Source organism: Rhinolophus ferrumequinum, chromosome 2, assembly GCF_004115265.2.
Source record: "Rhinolophus ferrumequinum isolate MPI-CBG mRhiFer1 chromosome 2, mRhiFer1_v1.p, whole genome shotgun sequence".
Classification (NCBI taxonomy): Eukaryota; Metazoa; Chordata; class Mammalia; order Chiroptera; family Rhinolophidae; genus Rhinolophus; species Rhinolophus ferrumequinum.
Genome location: NC_046285.1, coordinates 40211533 through 40228966, shown reverse-complemented (window position 1 = coordinate 40228966; position 17434 = coordinate 40211533). Strand labels below are relative to the sequence as shown.

Here is a 17434-nt window from a genome sequence, read left to right as displayed (position 1 = left end):
GGACTGGTGCGATTATTTGATGTCCTCTTCTTAGTATAGTTAGTAAACGAATGTCGAGTGGGCAAAGCCGATGAAAAATCCATGACTGGGATTTGGGCCTCGGTAAGGAATAAGGATTAAATTAATGCTGGACATACTCATACTATGCAATTTCATGGAAGTGCCATTAGCATTACTATTAGGCTCTGACTTCTAGGGTCTTACTCATCTACAGCTCATATGCCGAAATGCAAGAGTTAAAGAAAATTTCCAGACTGTTTCTAGTGCCATAATTTATAAGCAACGTTAAAGGCCCGTTTCATCATAGCTTTTAAACTGCTCTACAAACATAAGATGCGGTTCCTGTTTAACTTGACACTTTTTCTCAATACAAGGTCAGCGTTCTCTGTACCTAATTTCTGATATGCCATGCCCTGTGTGCACCTTCTGGAAGTTACCTGGTCTAGCCCTAAGATTTGGGACATTTCCAAACCTGGTTATGGAAGCACTTGAGAATCTTTGACTACCAGTGGGTGGAGGACACCTGTTTCAGGAAGGGAGGAGTTATGAAATATGAAGCGAAACCAGGAAACGGGAGTTCTGACCACGGTTCCAGGGCTGCAAACCCATCATGGAGTTAGGAGAGCCTCTGGTCTCCATTCCATCAGCCACGGTTCTGCGCCTCCTAGATATAGGTCTCCAGGAACCTCAACCTGAGGTTCCAACGTCCACCCCCCAATGCCACATACTCTCTTCTCCCAGCTGCGAGGCCCCCAGGACATTTCGGAACACATTTGTCTCTGTTCGCAGAAATCTGTGCTTTGTTGCATACGAAGGATGACAGATAACCACAGCCTACACATTCGAGTAGCGTCAGGTCGGCAACGATATTCCAACGAAGGGCAGTCGGAGACCTCTGGATTCTCTTCTTTCTTCTCCACCCCTTGTTACAGAGGCATCGGGGTCCCGCCTTTCTGCCCTTTAGGCTAAAAGGAGCTCTTGAAAGCCTTCCGTGCCCTCTTGCTTTTTAGTTTTTCCACTTACAAACTCCTACTCAAAAACGTGGAAAGCATAACAGAGAACAGGATACAAAGAAGTTTTTTAACACCTCCTTTTCTATGTTCTCAAGGCGTCCCCTTTAAGGAACCAGGCCCACCTCTTTCTCATTCACCTACTGGCTTTCCTTCCTGCCCATCACTCTACCTTTAAGAATATTTCCTGTTCCTTCAACCCAACTTGCACACCTCCGCCCCCCGGCCCTCTTCATTGGACCGCCCGAGGTCCGTTCAGTCTTCCGTTTTCTCAACACCTCCTCCCGCCCCCTAGCCTAGCGCAAAGGCGTCCCTATTTCTGATTGGCTAGCATGGCAGCCTCCCCGGGGCTGGATTGGTGAGCTGAGTGGCAGGGGCGGGAGCGAGGAGCACCCAGGGTAGGCTGTTCGTGTGCCGAGCGGCTGCCGCGGGAGGGGCGGGGAGGGGCGGGGGGAGGGGGGCTGGGAAAGTTGAGGCCGCGCTGCCGCCGGGTCTCCGGCCTTGAGGGCTCGGGCTCGCAGCAGCGGCGGTGGCCGCAGGAAGAGGCGGCAGGGGCGGGGGGAGAGGAGGGCCTGGGCCCGCGCTCCCCCAGCCCCAGAGGAGCAGGCGGCGGCCGCGGAGGGAGAGATTCGCCTGGGCGGTCGGACACCCCTGCCGTACCCGCCTGGGATCATGACCCAGGCGGGGGTCGCCGCTGCCGCCGCCGCCGCCGCCGCGGCCGAGACCGCGCAGCCCGCGGGTGAGTGACTGCGGGAGGGGGCCGCTGACAGCCGGAGCGGGGGGCGGGGGCCGGGGCTGCGGGGGCGGCTCCGGGGGGCGGCTCCGGGCTCTGCTCCACCCACCCCCTCCTTGCTCCTGGAGGCGAGGGTTGCGCAAAGTGTGCCTCCTTCGTGGGGACCCATGCATGCGGAGCCTACTGGGGTACGAGCGCAGGCGGGTCGTGCACCCCTCTTCTCCCTGACCTCGGCCGTCCCGCTCCTCCTGGTGCCAGGCCCTTGGGGGCCTCATTACGCCCCGATTCTCGCGGGGCGAGAGAGGCTCCACGCTGCCCCGGGTGCAGGAAGAGCTGGGCATCCAGGTTCACACCTACTGGCCTTTGCCCGCCTCCTTCACCTTTTCCTGTCTTCTTCATTCTCTCTCCCTTTCTTGTCCACTGAATTTGTTTCGGACCCACTGGTCAGACTCACGTGACTTGCTTTTAAACTCTCACCTCTCTGTCGGAGAGTTAGGCTTGCGTTTTGTTCAGAAGCCTCTTCCTTTTCCTTTCTGTATAGGAGCTGTAGAAGCCAATGGCCAACTCTTGGAATCTAGTTCCGTATTTCAGAGGGAATATTTCTGGACTTGTTCATGTTTAACATTTTGATGGCGGGGTTCTCCCATACTCGTTGCCTCCTTCCCCAGTTACCCTCTACCGTAGCACTGGGTATGGTCCTTTGAAATTATTAACTTCATCTGGAAATAAGAGATTCCGTAAACCTATGTGTGGAATCCTAGCTATAGGCTTCCAACTTATGTTCTAATATATTTTTTACCATTAGGTAGATACTGCGACCTGACACAATAACAGAACAAGACAGTTGTGGCTAACTTAAGTTTGCTGTAAAGAAGACAGTTGTTTACCTATAAATAAGCAAAGTACAGATTTCTTGAATAAACCCTTCATGAGTAACATGAAACTTAAAGCATATTCATAACTATGCTTTTTCTTAAAAAAAAAAAAAGGAAAGAAAAGAAATCCTGTGTTTTGAGGAATCAACAGGCTGTCATACTCTCCAGTCACCTCGATGATTTTTTTCCTCCTACACAGAACACTTGTTTAATACAGTAAAGAGTTGCTCTATGGGATGTATTTGTTGTTTTTCTTTATTTATGAAGTACTCTGAAAGTATTTGTTGCAAAATACTTCATAATCATTGCACTTCTGAAACCAAGAACAGTATAATATAATGTCTCCAGGTACTACAAGAATGAATACTTAATCTCACATTTTGCTCTAGTCTAAGCAATGTGACTTTTGTATTCATAGGTATTATATTCTCTCTATATTTAAAAGAGGAATTTTATAATATCCAGACATGGATATACCCTAGAACATTCCTTAATATAAAAGCACTTCATTGCAGGGATCTAAGGGCCAGCATAGGACTGAAATAATTATCTTCTAAGTTACTTGTCTGCGGGACATCGTGGAAATAAAATTCAGAAATTGCAGACTGTGCGGTCAGTGAAACAGTCAGTCCTGTAAGAGAAATCGATAGGTTATTTTCCTATTTTCAGAGTTTAGCATCGTCAACAAGGGAAAAGAAACACTGAAACTGAGAATGTTTAACTCAGGTTAGAAGATAAGCCTCACTGGGTAATCATCTCAAAATTGTTGCTTATAAACTGGGATTGAAATCCAGCGTGGGTCTTACCCACGTCTGTCGTGCCTTACCTTCCTATTCTCCAGCCCAGTGGTTCTCAATCCAGACTATACATTGGAATCACCTGTGTGCTTTTACATTTTAGTGCCCCCCAGAGTGTCTATTTTGAATATGGAGTTCAGCCATAGATGCATATTTTTAGAGCTCCCCAGGTGTTTCAACTCAGCAGTCAGGGCTGAGAACTATTATGAGTCTAGAACAATGTCCAATTTGCTACTTGTGTTCCAGGCTCTCCTAAATTAGGCTTTCACTCAGGTGTCCCACTTTTCCCCACTGTTTCCCAACATGAATCTTCCGACCTCCCATGGTCCCACAGATGCAGTTCAGATCGCTGTTTTTGGTAATGGCATTGGTCTTCCTCAGCATACCCATGCCAGTCCCTGTGCCCCGTCTCCCCACCAAGAGTTCTCTCTACTTTTATGACGGTTTTCCTGACAGCTCTCTAGCTGTCAGTGATTGGCTTCCTTTGAACACCGAGGCTACCTATTGTTTAAAAGACTCCCTTTCTGCTTCTGCCGTGTGGTTGAACTTCTTTTGTGTATCTGTTTCATTCTCAAATTTAATGAAAAAGAGTATTTTATTTTGGGTCCTTCTATAGTGGTTTGCTTTGAGTTGAATTGGTTTGCTTTGGAACCCCGCTGACTCTACTTGCAACCGTAGTTTCAGATTTGATTCCATCTCAGATGTTTCCGGCTTGGTAGCTTCCTCACACCTTAACTCACGTTGAATTTATATATGGATGTCAGTTCCTTCCATATATTTTCCTGATTTCTTCAGTAGGTTGACTATTTTCTGTGGTCCCATAACAGCTTGTACTTATTTCTGTGTTGACACTAATCACATTGCCATAAATAAGTACGTGTTTATCCACCTTCTCCACCATACTGCTACCCACAGAGCCTCCATGTGGAGCAACTAACTCCAGGAGGAACGATTCACGTCCTATTCTTAAATACCATTGCAGCATGGCAGAGCTAGAACCCCACCAACATAGGAACTGTGTTCTCTTCATCTTTGATTCCTGGGACCTAACATAGTACTTGTCATTAGTAGGCACTTAAATGTTGCATGAATAAACGACTGTTGTGTTATATATAATGCAAAGATAACCATATACATCTTAAGATAGATTGATTTGGCATTAATTGACTTTGCTATTAAATATTCTTATGTCCGGTACTCCTATTATGGATTTGTTAAGGTTAGTGGAATTTAAGTAAATGTGGTTGTGACAGACCCCTTAAACATGTAGTCTTTGCAATATGCACGGGATATACTATATCTTGAGTCTTTTACTCTGAGCTCTAGAGATTGACTCTTGTTATCCATAAAATATTTGTGGAACTCACGCTAAGAGAAAAGCTGTTAACTGCCCAATTCAATAATTTTTCTTCTCTCACTAAATTTTCCATATGGGTACAATTGTACTACTGCAGAAAAGGCCAGACCTTTTAATTAGATCAGTAAGACATGATAAGTTGCTCCTATTAATGTGCAAATACTGTGTTTTTAATTCAGTTCATCAAGTATTTGTTGACTGCTTACCATGTACCCAACATTCTTAGGTGCTAAAGAGAATACAGGCCTAGTATGAGGACTAATGATGTGAACTGAGCTCTTAAGAAATTTTTAGACTTGTTGGGAGGATTGTGGAACACCATATCAAATAATTAAGGAACTGAACACAATATTTCTCAGATGCTAACTTAAACATAAGTACCCAAAGTCTATGATGCAATGGTTAATACCGTGGAAAATTAAGAAAGACCAGGCATTCTTTCAGTAGACATTTATTATTCTCATATTTAGTACTAAGTGTTGAGGAAACAAGTATGAAAGATGTGGTTTCTACCATTTAGAAGCTTACAGTCTAGTGGGGAAAACCAATAAGCATATAGAGTATATTTTATATTAAGACATTGTAGAATATTATGTCAGGATATTTGGGGCTAACCTCTAGGGATCAGAGAAAGTTTCAAAGAAGATAATTAGGAGTTCCCAGTTAGAAAGTTGGTAGGAGCATTTCAGGAGCATTTCAGACAAAGTAACAGATACAAAGCCATGGAAATGAGAGAGGGAATTTCTTGGTCAAGGAGCTGCAAGTAGATTGGTACCAAAGTAGAAAGTGGTAAGTTAAAGAGCATGAACTCTGGAATCAGATACATGTGGTTTCCAAACTTTTATTCCTGAGAAGCCCGAGCTTTTGCAGAGCTTGCCTCTGTAGGTAGGGTGGCAGTCGTCTGTTGGCGTCTTCACTGCTAGTACAAAGAGGTGTCCCAGGATCCTCCCAATTCCCCTCTTTGCTTCTTGTAACTTCCCTTTTGTCTATTGCCTGTTGCATGAGGAGCCGCAGATAGTCTTATCTTCCAGTTAATGAAGCCATTATTAGGTCCCCTGGCAAAAGCATTCTCCCCTTAGCTGCTATAATTTCTCATGCAGCAGAAGTCACGGTGAAGGGGACAGGGAGAAGAAATTTGTAGTGTAAGGATGAGAGGTACCAGTTCTATCTCTTCTTCACTTGCAGGACCAATTTCTCTTGTTGTAAGCAACAGAAATTGCTTTTGGCTAACTTAAGCCTTAAAGGGGGATTTATGGATAGATCCTGGGTCAGCTCACCAGAAGTGAAGGAAGATAGAATAATGAAGCCTTGGAACGGCCAGTGCACAGCAGCTTCTAGGATCACATGGGTCCATGAGGCTGACTCAGCCTCAGCCAGTTTTCAGTCTTATGCACAGTCTTATTGGTCAGCCTTGTGCCCACCCAAGACGTGAGCCTATGTTTTATGCTCTTATCAGACCTCAGGAATGAGGCAGAGATGTTCTCCAAAGGAAAAATGAGGTGTTGCCTGAAGGCCAAAAACAAGATAATTCCTACGGAGTTCATTGGATTTGGAAGTGTGGAGATCTTTGGGTGAGTTTGACATAAGCAGTTTTAGGAATAAAAGCCAGGTAACAGTGAGGTGTAGAGTGAATGGGAAGTGAGGTAGAAAGAACAGTAAGTATAAACTACTATTTCAAGGAGCCTGATGGCTGGGAGGAAGGAACAATGGGAACACCTAGAAGCTATGGCAAGGTGAGAAAGAAAAGTGCTTTTTGCTTTTTAAATGGGAAAAAAATATAAGGATATATTTTAATTGAAAATCACTAATAGGGAAGGAGGGATTAATAATATATAAAAGATATGTTTTATAACAAGATACTAAGAATCTGTGGGAAGAGTTCAGACCAAAGGTAGAGGGTATAGGGTTAGCTAGAAATATTAGGGAAGGTTTTAGAGGAAGACAGACTTGCACTGGGCTTTAAAGAGTTAATGGGATTTAGGTAAGGTGAAGTGGAAAGGTCATTTCAGTGAGAGAATAGCATAGCTTTAGCAAAAAATGCAGTAGCTGATAAGGGGCAAGGGGAAGGACCTATCTGAATTGAGGAAGAGGGAAGAGTAGACCACGTGATTAGCTATGTAACCCTGCTCTTCTGTATATTGTACTAGGTGGAAGTGAATGAGTGAGACTGGCCAGTGAAGAAGGTAGTGGTAGGTAGTGGCATGAAAGCTAGGACCCAAGAGTTGAATTTGATGTAGTAGATACTGGAAAACTACTGTAGATTCTGGAGCAGGAGGTATAGTGAACTGGACGTTGGAATACAGTGAACTGGAAAAATTACTGAGACATTGGAGTGTATAACCACTGAAGAATAGAGAACAGAGTGGGAGCAAAAAAAGAGTATTAAGAGCCAGACATGTATAAAACAGGGCCTAATCTAAGATCGGTAGTAACAAACAGTAGGAGAAAAAGATTGTGAAAAGAATTGATAGAATTTGGTGAGAAGACTGGAAGATTGTTTCTGGGTTTAGAGCCAGGTTAAAGGTTTGGTGTCATTGATAAAATGGAGAGATTGGAAGTAGGTCTTTTAAGAGGCAAGGCAGATTAATATGTTGCAAACATACTTGTTAATTGGTTTGAAATGAAATGTTCTGAAGAGAGCCTTTCCTAACCAAAGATTTGGAGCAAGATCTGTATTGAAAGGTAGCTTTATTATAAAACAATGACTTTCACACAGAAACAATTTGCAACTTTGTAAGTAGAAAGCAAGTAGAAGAAAACATTGAGCTCTGAAAGGCAAAGACAAGGATTCATGTTAGCGAAGGATGGAAAGTTTGTGCATAATTGGAGAAGAGGAAGACAGCAGGGGGAGTTTTTTAAGAAAAGGGAGAGATCAGAGATCGGCAGCCTCAAATCCTAAAGAGAAGAGAAGGAAGACAGAGGAGATTTTGGATTCGGTGAAAAATAGTCCTGACTTCTAAGAAAGCCCCTTAGTTTGGTAGGAACAGCCAGGAGGCAGCCTGCTGTGGATTTAGCAGGGACTGGCCAATGACAGGAAGGTGAGACGTTTCACAGGGATAGCAGGAGAGAAACGGAATGGTAGAAAAGGTAGTAAATTCTTGTTTACTATGAGGAAACTTTATGTTTTGGAAGCAAAAGAAAAATGGTTATAGAAGAAATAAAGTGCTAAAGAAGAAAGCATCAAGGATAGAGTCCCTCTCCATAGATGGTGACGTTAGCTGTACGTTCTGGTTGGGCTGTATGGGCTGCAAGGATCGCTGTGGAGACAGGTCTGTTACGATCAATGTAGGACCCAGTTATGAAAGTCGTACCAGGTAACCTCCATCTTCCCAGTCAATTAGGGGGTAAATGGAAGAAAGGCAAATAGCTGTATGGAGCTCTAGCTGTGTTCTAGACACTGCTTGATCCGTTAAATATATTAGCACGTAAACTCATAACAGTCCTCTGAGGGGTTGCTGATAATCTCCCACTTTTAAATGTGAGGATGCCCGAACTTCAAGGAATACTTATGTGAAAACCAAATAGTAAATGTCAGCTGTGAGATTTGATCCTAGGTCTGATATCAAAGGCTATTCCCATTCCGCTGTACCATTCATTCATTAATATGAGATGAAGGCTATGTGGGGGCTTGAGAGGACCTGTGTGACTGATTACAGCGGCTGTGCCTCAGATTCACTTTAGGAGCTTTAAAAAATTTCTGCACCCTACCCCAGCCATTCATTCTTTCATCAACATCCTTATTTATTACCCACTCTATTAATCTGGGTTCTCCAGAGAAACAGAACCAATAGGGTATATATCACAAGATGAGCCTGGAGCAGCTTATAGGGCCAAAAAGTAAGAAAGTACTAAAAACAGAGGTGGGAGGGAGGTGGGGAGACGTGTAAAGGACAAAGGAGCCAACCCAAAAGAGTGCCCAATGGCCAAAGCTGGAACAATTCAAACAGTGAAATCACCAAAGCATTAAATTTTGACCCCAAAATAAAACGAATATTCATGAGTCCATACTGCTATAAGTGATTGAATAAATAAATAGGATAGAAGAGACAAATTTCCTTTCAGAATTTTAAATAAATACTATATTTAAGTATTCCCTTTTCCAAGAGGTGGAGATTAATTCCTCTCCGTGAGTGTGCGCTAGACTTAGTACTCACTCCCAAAGAACAGAGTATGAAAAGGGAAAAATAGTGACATAGTAGTAATTACTTTAGTGTTAACAGAAAATTTGAAGAAGAAAATTGGTGGGAAGACTACCTTTTTTACAACTTAAAACCTTCAATATAATCTGAGCTGTTAATATAAGTATGTTTTATTTGTATAATGAGGAAAAATCTAGTTAAGTAACAAAAAGAATAAGAAAATAGGAAAGTAAGGATGTATTTTTATTAGTGTTGAAGAGCTGGGAAAAGTGTCATCTAAAGATCAGAAACATTAGGAATTTATGAAAATGCAAGGCATATGAGGTCAGATTGATGACAAAAACTTAGAGTGTGGAGAAGTCTTCAACACAACACAGGCTTAAAGGGGAAACACTAGAAAAGTGAGTTTAACACAATTCTGGAAAACCCCAAAGCTCAGAGACTTTGAAAAGTCTTAGTCCATTTGGGCTGCTATAACAAAATACCATAGACTTATTGGCTTATAAACAACAGAAATTTATTTCTCACAGTTCTGGAGGCTGGAAATCCAAATTAAGGTGCCAAGCATGGTTGGATTCTGGTGAAGGCCTCCTTTTGGGTTTGCAGATTGCCAACTTCTTGCTGTATCCTCAGATGATGGAAGGGGCAAGCAAGCTCTCTGGGCCCTCGTTTCTAAGGGCACTAATCCCATTCATGGAGGCTCTTCCCTCATGATGTAATCATCACCCAAAGGCCTCCCCTCCTCATACCATCACCTTGGGGATTAAGATTTCAACATACGAATTTTCGGGGACACAAACATTTGGACCATAGCAGTGGTCAAAAGCTAATTAATTACTAGACTACAGAACAGCTGTTCCAAGACCATTTTGAATAGTTTGATTACAGTATTTACTCACAGAGTAAGTGGCTAGAACTTATTTATATAAGTTGGGGGTATCTCCATCACGGGCTTTAGAGCCAGAGAGAGAATCAGGGTTATACCTCAGAGAACTTCTAATTGCCCCTGTGAATATGGAGCTCCTTCCTGCAGGTACCCAGCTGGCTGCTCACCTCCATCCATGTGTGATGCTTTTCAGAGCCCGAACTCATAGGCAGCGCGAGCATTCATGGCAGGGAGAGGACGGTGGACACACATGAAAATCACCCAGGAAGCTTTTTTTAAAAAGTGATTTCTGCATTGCATCCAGAGTTGAGAACCACTGTGCTGGGGAAATCAACTTTAGCCACCAATTGGTTAACCAAGACTCACTAAATATTTATGGAAAATCCACAGGATGAAAGAGGGACAGACACCAAGCTGAACACACAGAGGAATTGATCTTTGAGAAAACAAATAGAATGTAATAGACAAAATATAATATTTTTTGTTCCAAATATCCTTAAAGATTTGAGAGAACATAATTTCCATAAAATAGCAATGGGGTGCTATGAAAAAGAAATAAGAACAACAAAGTTTTTGGAATTAAAAACATTTTCTGAAATAAAAGCCTCAGTAACAGGCTGAAAAGCAGCGTGGTTGTAATAAATGACTAAATGAATTAGAACATCGGACAACGGAGTTCTTCCAAAATATGGTACAAAAGGACAAAGAAGGAGATTATGAGCTGTTGAACATGGAATATGGATCTAGGAGAACTAACACTTTAGAACTAAAATTCTACACAATTTCAGTAAGTCTTTGGCAGAGGTGGGTGGTGGGCAGTTGATGGGTAAGAACTAGAGCGTGTTAGAATGTTTGTAGTGGTGGAAGAGGAGACCATAGATACTGTTTTTAATAGGAAGAAAATGTATTTAAATTTTAATATTAGTATATTTTAGGTTATCGATAAGCAATTCCTTTTCTCTCAGCTCTGTCCTCTCAGCTTTGCTTTTCCTTGTATGTCAATTTCATTTTTAGACTGTCTTCCTTCTTTTGCAAGATGCTGCAAGTTCAGTATTTGGAATTACAGGCTTTCTCTTTTTAAAATTGGGAAGAGAAAGAGCATAGCCACCACACCATCAAAGAAAAGTTCTGAGCTTTGCTATAATTGGACCAACCTGAGGCCAATCATTGTGTTCAAAAAAATAAATCATTTGCCAAGACCTTCTAAGGCTGCCACTGAAGCATAAGGTTTGGATTGGGAGGTGTACATGCCTAAGTGAAAACTGAGCAACTTCATGAAATGGAGAGGAGAAAATATCAAATGTCTACTATGTATGTTTCTTAAAATTAAGCACATTCATGAATAGAATAGATATAAGGGGAAAAAAGATATTTAGGAAAATTAAGAGAAACAAAAAATAAACCAAGGTAAAGTAAAAACTTATTCAGGGAGGAGGGAGAGAGAGAAGGGGAATATGACCAAATGTAACAATAGTTACAATAAATCTGATGGGCTACGTTCTTATTTTTTAAATAAAGGCTCTTAAACTGAATAGAAATAAATCTTCAGGTTTCTGTTATTGCAGACAAATGTAAAAACAAAATAATGCAGAAAGGTTAAAACAAAATACACATATACACACTTTAGGTAAATGTTGAATGAAAGAAAATGCATATTAATTTGTTATCAGACAAAGTTTAATTCTAGACAACAAACATTTTTAAAAATACTTATTAAAACCTTATACCTAAGGAGCTACTAATAATATATACTCTTCTCAAATACTTATATAACATTTAAAATATATCATGTAAGAGGGCTTCAAAGAAAAATCTCAAATTCTAAAAAATAAATATTATTTATTGCCAGTTGTATTGCAAGGAAATAGTTCACACAAAAAATTAACAAAATGGGAAACAAAAAGAAATATAACTACTTGGAAAGTTTTTTACTTCAACTCAGGTTGAAGAGGACACAAATGTTGAAATTACAAGGAAGAAAAAGTGAAGATAATAAAAACAAGCAAGTCAAAAAAAAGAAATATAAATGATTCATAGCATGTGAAAGTGTATTCAGCCTCACTAGCCATCAAGTATATGCAAGTTGATAATAAGAAATCTTTTATTGTCTTTTATTGACTGATAAAAATTGAAAAGATGTTGATTGTAGCCTTTTTCTCCCCAGCACTGTTTTTAATAGCCAAATAAATAATAATAATAATAATAATAATAATAATAATAATAATAATACAAAAAAGGAAAAGAGGAAAAAGGAGTATTCATCAATGGGGAACAGCTAAATAAATTATGGCTCATCCATTGCTATGTAATGTGATGCAGGTATTAAAAAGAATAAGGTAAGTTGATATGTACTTACCTGAAAAGATAATCATAATATATATTAAGTAAAAATAAAGCATGTTTCAGTGACATATAGCATAATATCATTTCATAAAAAATTTATGCGCTTGTAATAATAGATAATAGATCGATAGATAGATAACTCTGTAGAAAGATCAAGAAAATTAATATCACATTGATTCCCAATATGCATAGGGTAGAATTGAGTAAGTGGTAGTGGGGACTTTAATTTTCCTCCTTAAATAAAAGAAATGTGGTTAGGGGTAATATTTACTTTTTTGTTTTTCAGTTTAGTGTTCTTAAAATAATTTAAAGTTTAACTGAGACTATGTATTATTTAGAAATTAATGACTTGAAAATATTACATATCAAAATCTATGGGCTGTGGACAAAGTTGTACCTTGAGGAAATATTGTCCTCTTAAATGCATTTATTAGACAGATAAATCAATGCATATTTTGAAAGAGAAAAGGCATGCATGTGGCAAAAAATTAAAATTGTATACAAGGAGGTACAGTTAGTCTTCCTGTCCCCGTCCCCTGTGTCCCCTCCTCAAAGGCAGTCCTTCCAGAGAAATTCTCCCATTCCAAAGGATAGGTATTATGTACAAGTTTGTAACTTTTTAAATTAAAAAAATATATAGTTTTATATATATATATATTTCTCCCTAGCAAACTATAAGCTACCACAACAAAATACCACAGGGTGGTTTAAAACAAACAAACAAAAATTTCCTTTCTCACAATTCTGGAGGTTAGAAGTCCAAGATCAGGGTCTCGGCAGGTTTGGTGTCTTTTGAGGCCTGTCCTTGGCCTGTAGGTGGCTGCCTGTTCACTGTGCCCACCCGTGGTCATCACTATGTCTGTGTGGTCTGTATTCAAATCTCCTTTTCTTATGAGGACACCAGTCATTGGATTAGGGTCCACTCTAATGACCCCAGTTTAAATTAATTACCTTTTTACAGGCCCTGTCTTCAAATACAGCCACATTCCAAAGTACTGGGAGTTAGGACTTCAACTAGGAATTTTGGGGAGACACCGTACAGCTCATAACACACACGTATGTATGTATATATATTTGACGATCAGTACATATAACTATATTGTATAGGAAGAGCTATTAGATTGGAGCATCTGAAATTGCAGTTTCTAGAGGCAGAAAAGATCAAACATGGGCAATTTCAGATGATTCAACATAATATAGTGAGTGATGTATTTCATCAGTCTCCTTGCGATGAGCTTTTCCTTGTTTTTTACTATCCTTGAATAAATGTCTTTTTGCACATACATGAATATCATTGTAGGGTAAATTTCTAGGAGTTGCTGCAGTAAAGAGGTGTGTATTTCTGTGGACCAGATGTGGGTCCACAGTACGTCAGGAGGGAGCTGATCTGGGCATTCTGCCTCAGGCCTTCCTGACGGACAGAGGAAGCCTAGCTCAGCAGAAAGAGACTGGAGCTGTGAGGACGGAGGCAGAAGTTGGGGGGTGGGGGTTGGGAGAAGCCAATGTATTGAGAGATTTATTTCCAACGGACTGTTTTGTGACTAGAAATGACTAGTGGATTTTTATTATAGAATTGTGACTAATAAGGTCATGGGATGGGCCCTAAATTTTATCCAAGGAACAGGATCACCCTACAGAGATTTGAACTGGCCGTGGAAGGTATTTTATACTATTCGCGTTTCATATGCCCTGCTCTTTCAGTGTAGCAGTTGCTAATGAATATAAGTAATTGCTTGGACATACATGGGGGAAATGTCTGGAATTGATATCACAAGATGGGTACAAGCAGAGGGGCATGAGGACTTCATATACACCTGTGCCATTTAAAATTTTGACAAAAACAAATTCTTTTTGCAATTGAATTTTTTTTGCAATTGAATGATTTTTAAAAAGCTTTAAAGCATGGAGTTCTCTTTGAATTTACTTAATGATATAATTTCTGAGCCAGAAGTATTTATAGTTTGCATGGACCAGAGCAAGGAAAAGGTCTGAAAAATGCCAACTTGTTTATGGTGGCCAGGGTGTGGTTGGAGCTTAAGTAACTTTTCCATTTAACTTTATGCATTTCTGTATTCTTAAAAATTATATTTTAAAATAATACTGTACTGTATATTGGAAAGTTGCTAAGAGAGTAGATATTAAAAGTTCTCATCACAAGAAAAGAATTTATAACTGTGTGGTGACGGGTGTTAACTAGACTTACCGTGTTGATCATTTCACAGTAGGTACAAATATCGACTCAATTATGTTGTACACCTGAAACTAATGTTGTAGGTCAGTTGTATCTCAAAAATAATTTTTTATACAAGCAGCTTACTTGTGTAGTTTAAAAATAAAAATTGAAAACGGTATTCAGAAAATTGTGCTTTTGGCTTATTTTTCTTGAGCTAGAGTTAGATTCAACTTCATCATGAAAGTTCTAGTAGCAGGATTTCATTATTTCCTGTTCTTCTATGTGTCAGAGTATCCCATGGTTGGCATTATGACCCTCCAGGACTGATTGTGCCAAGCATGCGGTGATGTACTGACAGGAAGGAGGCAACACACACTGGTAAAGGATGAAAGATTCCTTTGATGGCAAAAGAGATGAGAACTTCCGACAGAAGTTAAACAAAACAGAAGACAACACAACAGTCGCATGAACAGCTCCTCAAGTTCCCACCGAGATGGAAAGCTGTTGCTGAAACTACATACAAAGAGGAAGGATTCCTTTGGGTGTTAAAAGCATCCCTGTGCTATCTATCCTTGCACTATAGTGCAGATATGTCAAGATTTAATGAGTTGAACCAGGTGGACCAGGTAATAGGACCTTCCAGGTAGAGGATTATTAACTTAAAATGCTGGAGAAGATAGACGCAAACAGTAACTCCTGTGGCAATTTACAGAGAGCAAAGATGCAGGGTGTATGATAAGCATCTCTACTCCTAGATATTTGCCCAAGAGAAATGAAAGACTATATCCACAACAAGGCTTATGCAGGAATGTTCATAGAGAGCAGCTTCATTCATAATATCCATAACATGGAAACAATTCAGGTGTCCAACAACAGAAAATTGCATAAACAAACTGCTTTAAATTTACTCACACTCGTTAATAAAAAGGAGCAAACTACTGGATGAATTTTAAAAATGTATGCTGAGTGAAAGCTTGACAGTAGGATTTTCAATTAATATGTTATAAAATTTCATGGTAAAAAAATGAGAACACTGGTTGCCTCTGTGAGAGGAAGGGAAGGAATTCATTAGGAAGAGTCATGCGAGAACCTTCTCTGGTGGTATACCTTGGTAGTTGGATCACACAGGTGTGTGTATTTGTCAAAACTCATTGAATGTTGCATTTTAGATTTGTGCATTTTATTATGTGTAAGCTTACTTCAAGGGGAAAAAAAGTTTTAAAAGATGTGATTTTAATGTAAGTGATCTGAAAACCACACTTTGAGAACCACGAAGTTTGACTAATTTCAGAAATAATCATTTCTTACCATGAAAAATAATAATTCAAAGATTACTAATGTAACTTTTTGAAGTTTTTCTTTAAAATTAATGGGACTGTCAACGTAAGAATGTCCAAACCTGTAGAGAAATTTTATGGGATTATTTGAGCAAAACGGTGCGATGCCAGTAAGCAAGATCTCAAAAATTCTAGAGAATGACAGTTTGCAGTTTCTTTTATAAATGGAATTAAGGAGGAAGTAGGAAGATTACATGAAGGTGGGAGAAAACAAGATAGAGAAATCTGTGATTGGATTATAATCTACTAACAAGATTATGTGCTACCTTGAGAGACTGGTTACTCTTCCAGGTATCTGGAAAAGAGGATTACCTCTGGCATTTCAAAGGTGTGTTAACCTAGATTCACAAGAACAATGGACAGGGTTTAGGGCAAAGGAAAACCTTTTATAGGCCTGGGCATAAGTACCCACCCTAACCTGCCCTGTTAGGAATTTGTGATCAGATTACTTTTGATTAGATTTATTACAGAGCCCCTTTTGCATCCACAGCACTTTAAATATTTTAAAGGGTATATTTGTAAATAGTTATATAAATATTGTATTAAAAGTACCATTTCCTTATTAGAAGATTAATAAGTAGACAAAGATTTATGACAAAATACAGTTCATTCCAATAGTTTTTTTTTAATGTGAAGAAGGCAAATTTAATATCAGAAGGAATTGAGCATGGAAATAATTTTGCACTGAAGTAGATGTAATTGAATTGGTTAAAATATGGTTTGAGATGGGTATTTATAGTGACATTTAGTAAACTGGATGTTTTTGATTTGCAGTTGTATTCCTTTTTCAGTTGAACTCCTGGCTTTCACCACAGTGCAATGAATGTGTTCACTTACCTGTTAGGCCTCTAGTGTCATTTACTTAAAGATTCTAGATGTTCAGAAAATTAGAATTTTTACTTTGTGTATCTTCGTTGTGACATGAGTCTGCAAACTTTCAAAAGTGCTACCGGAGAACAACTAGAACTTGATACTAATGACCAAATGTTGACTCATGGGTATGAGGCAAATCTGACCTTACTGGTTTATAGATAAAATTACGTGGTCAACTGGTCCTGCCACATCCCAAGTAATCGCTTCTACAATAGAGTATTATTAGTCAGATGCCTGAAATCAGATGCCTGAAATTTCACCAATTGAAGATTTTTGCTTGTGTTTCCGAATTTTCCTGAAGCATCACCTGGGGCACTCATTAAATTTCAAACCCTTCCCTTGGGAATTGGAGATCCTTACAGACTGGTTCAGTGGGTCTGGGATAGGCTGGGAACATATTTGTATTTTTAACTAGTACCTTCTGATAATTCTTTTCAGGAATGTTTAGGAATCATTACCCTAAAGTAGAGCTAAATTTCTCAAGCATATTTTCAAAAAAAAGAGGTGAAGAAATAGGAGGAGAAGAAAAAGAAAATAAAAAGAAAAATCACCCAGAGATCTTGTTGAAAATACAGATTCCTGGGCCCCACCCAGGGCTTCTCATTCATGTGGGTTGAAGTCCCCAAATCTACATTTTTTTTTAGAGCTCTGGACCCCAAGAAGAAAGACTCATTTGATGTGAATCCCGAGACGGGATTTATCTTCTGAGATGGACTCCCCATGGTTGACTGAGGGCCCAAGTTGTATGAATAATAACAGCCTACTGGCCATTTGCTGACAGGGTCTCCTCAAGTACTCTGTGTAGAAGGAGGAACCTCAGACTGACTTCCGGGCTTCCTGCATCATGCCTTGATTGTTCAGGCTGTCTGAGTCAAACACTGCAGGGAAACCCTGGTTTTCTCTTCCAATCA

General features: G+C 39.8%; 1 protein-coding gene across 6 annotated transcripts in view; it reads left to right on the top strand.

Annotated features, from left to right (window-relative positions):
• Nucleotides 1-1479: 1479 nt before the first annotated feature.
• Nucleotides 1480-17434, top strand: part of USF3 (upstream transcription factor family member 3) — a 38866-nt gene continuing 22911 nt past the window's right edge. For 2 of the 6 annotated variants that reach the window (XM_033126499.1, XM_033126464.1), the window contains exon 1: nt 1480-1749. The gene's annotated coding sequence lies outside the window, so the exon portion shown is untranslated. Of the gene's footprint in view, nt 1750-13129; nt 13201-14535; nt 14940-17434 lie in introns of those variants that run through there. The other 4 variants (XM_033126478.1, XM_033126486.1, XM_033126491.1 and 1 more) reach the window with 4 other exon arrangements.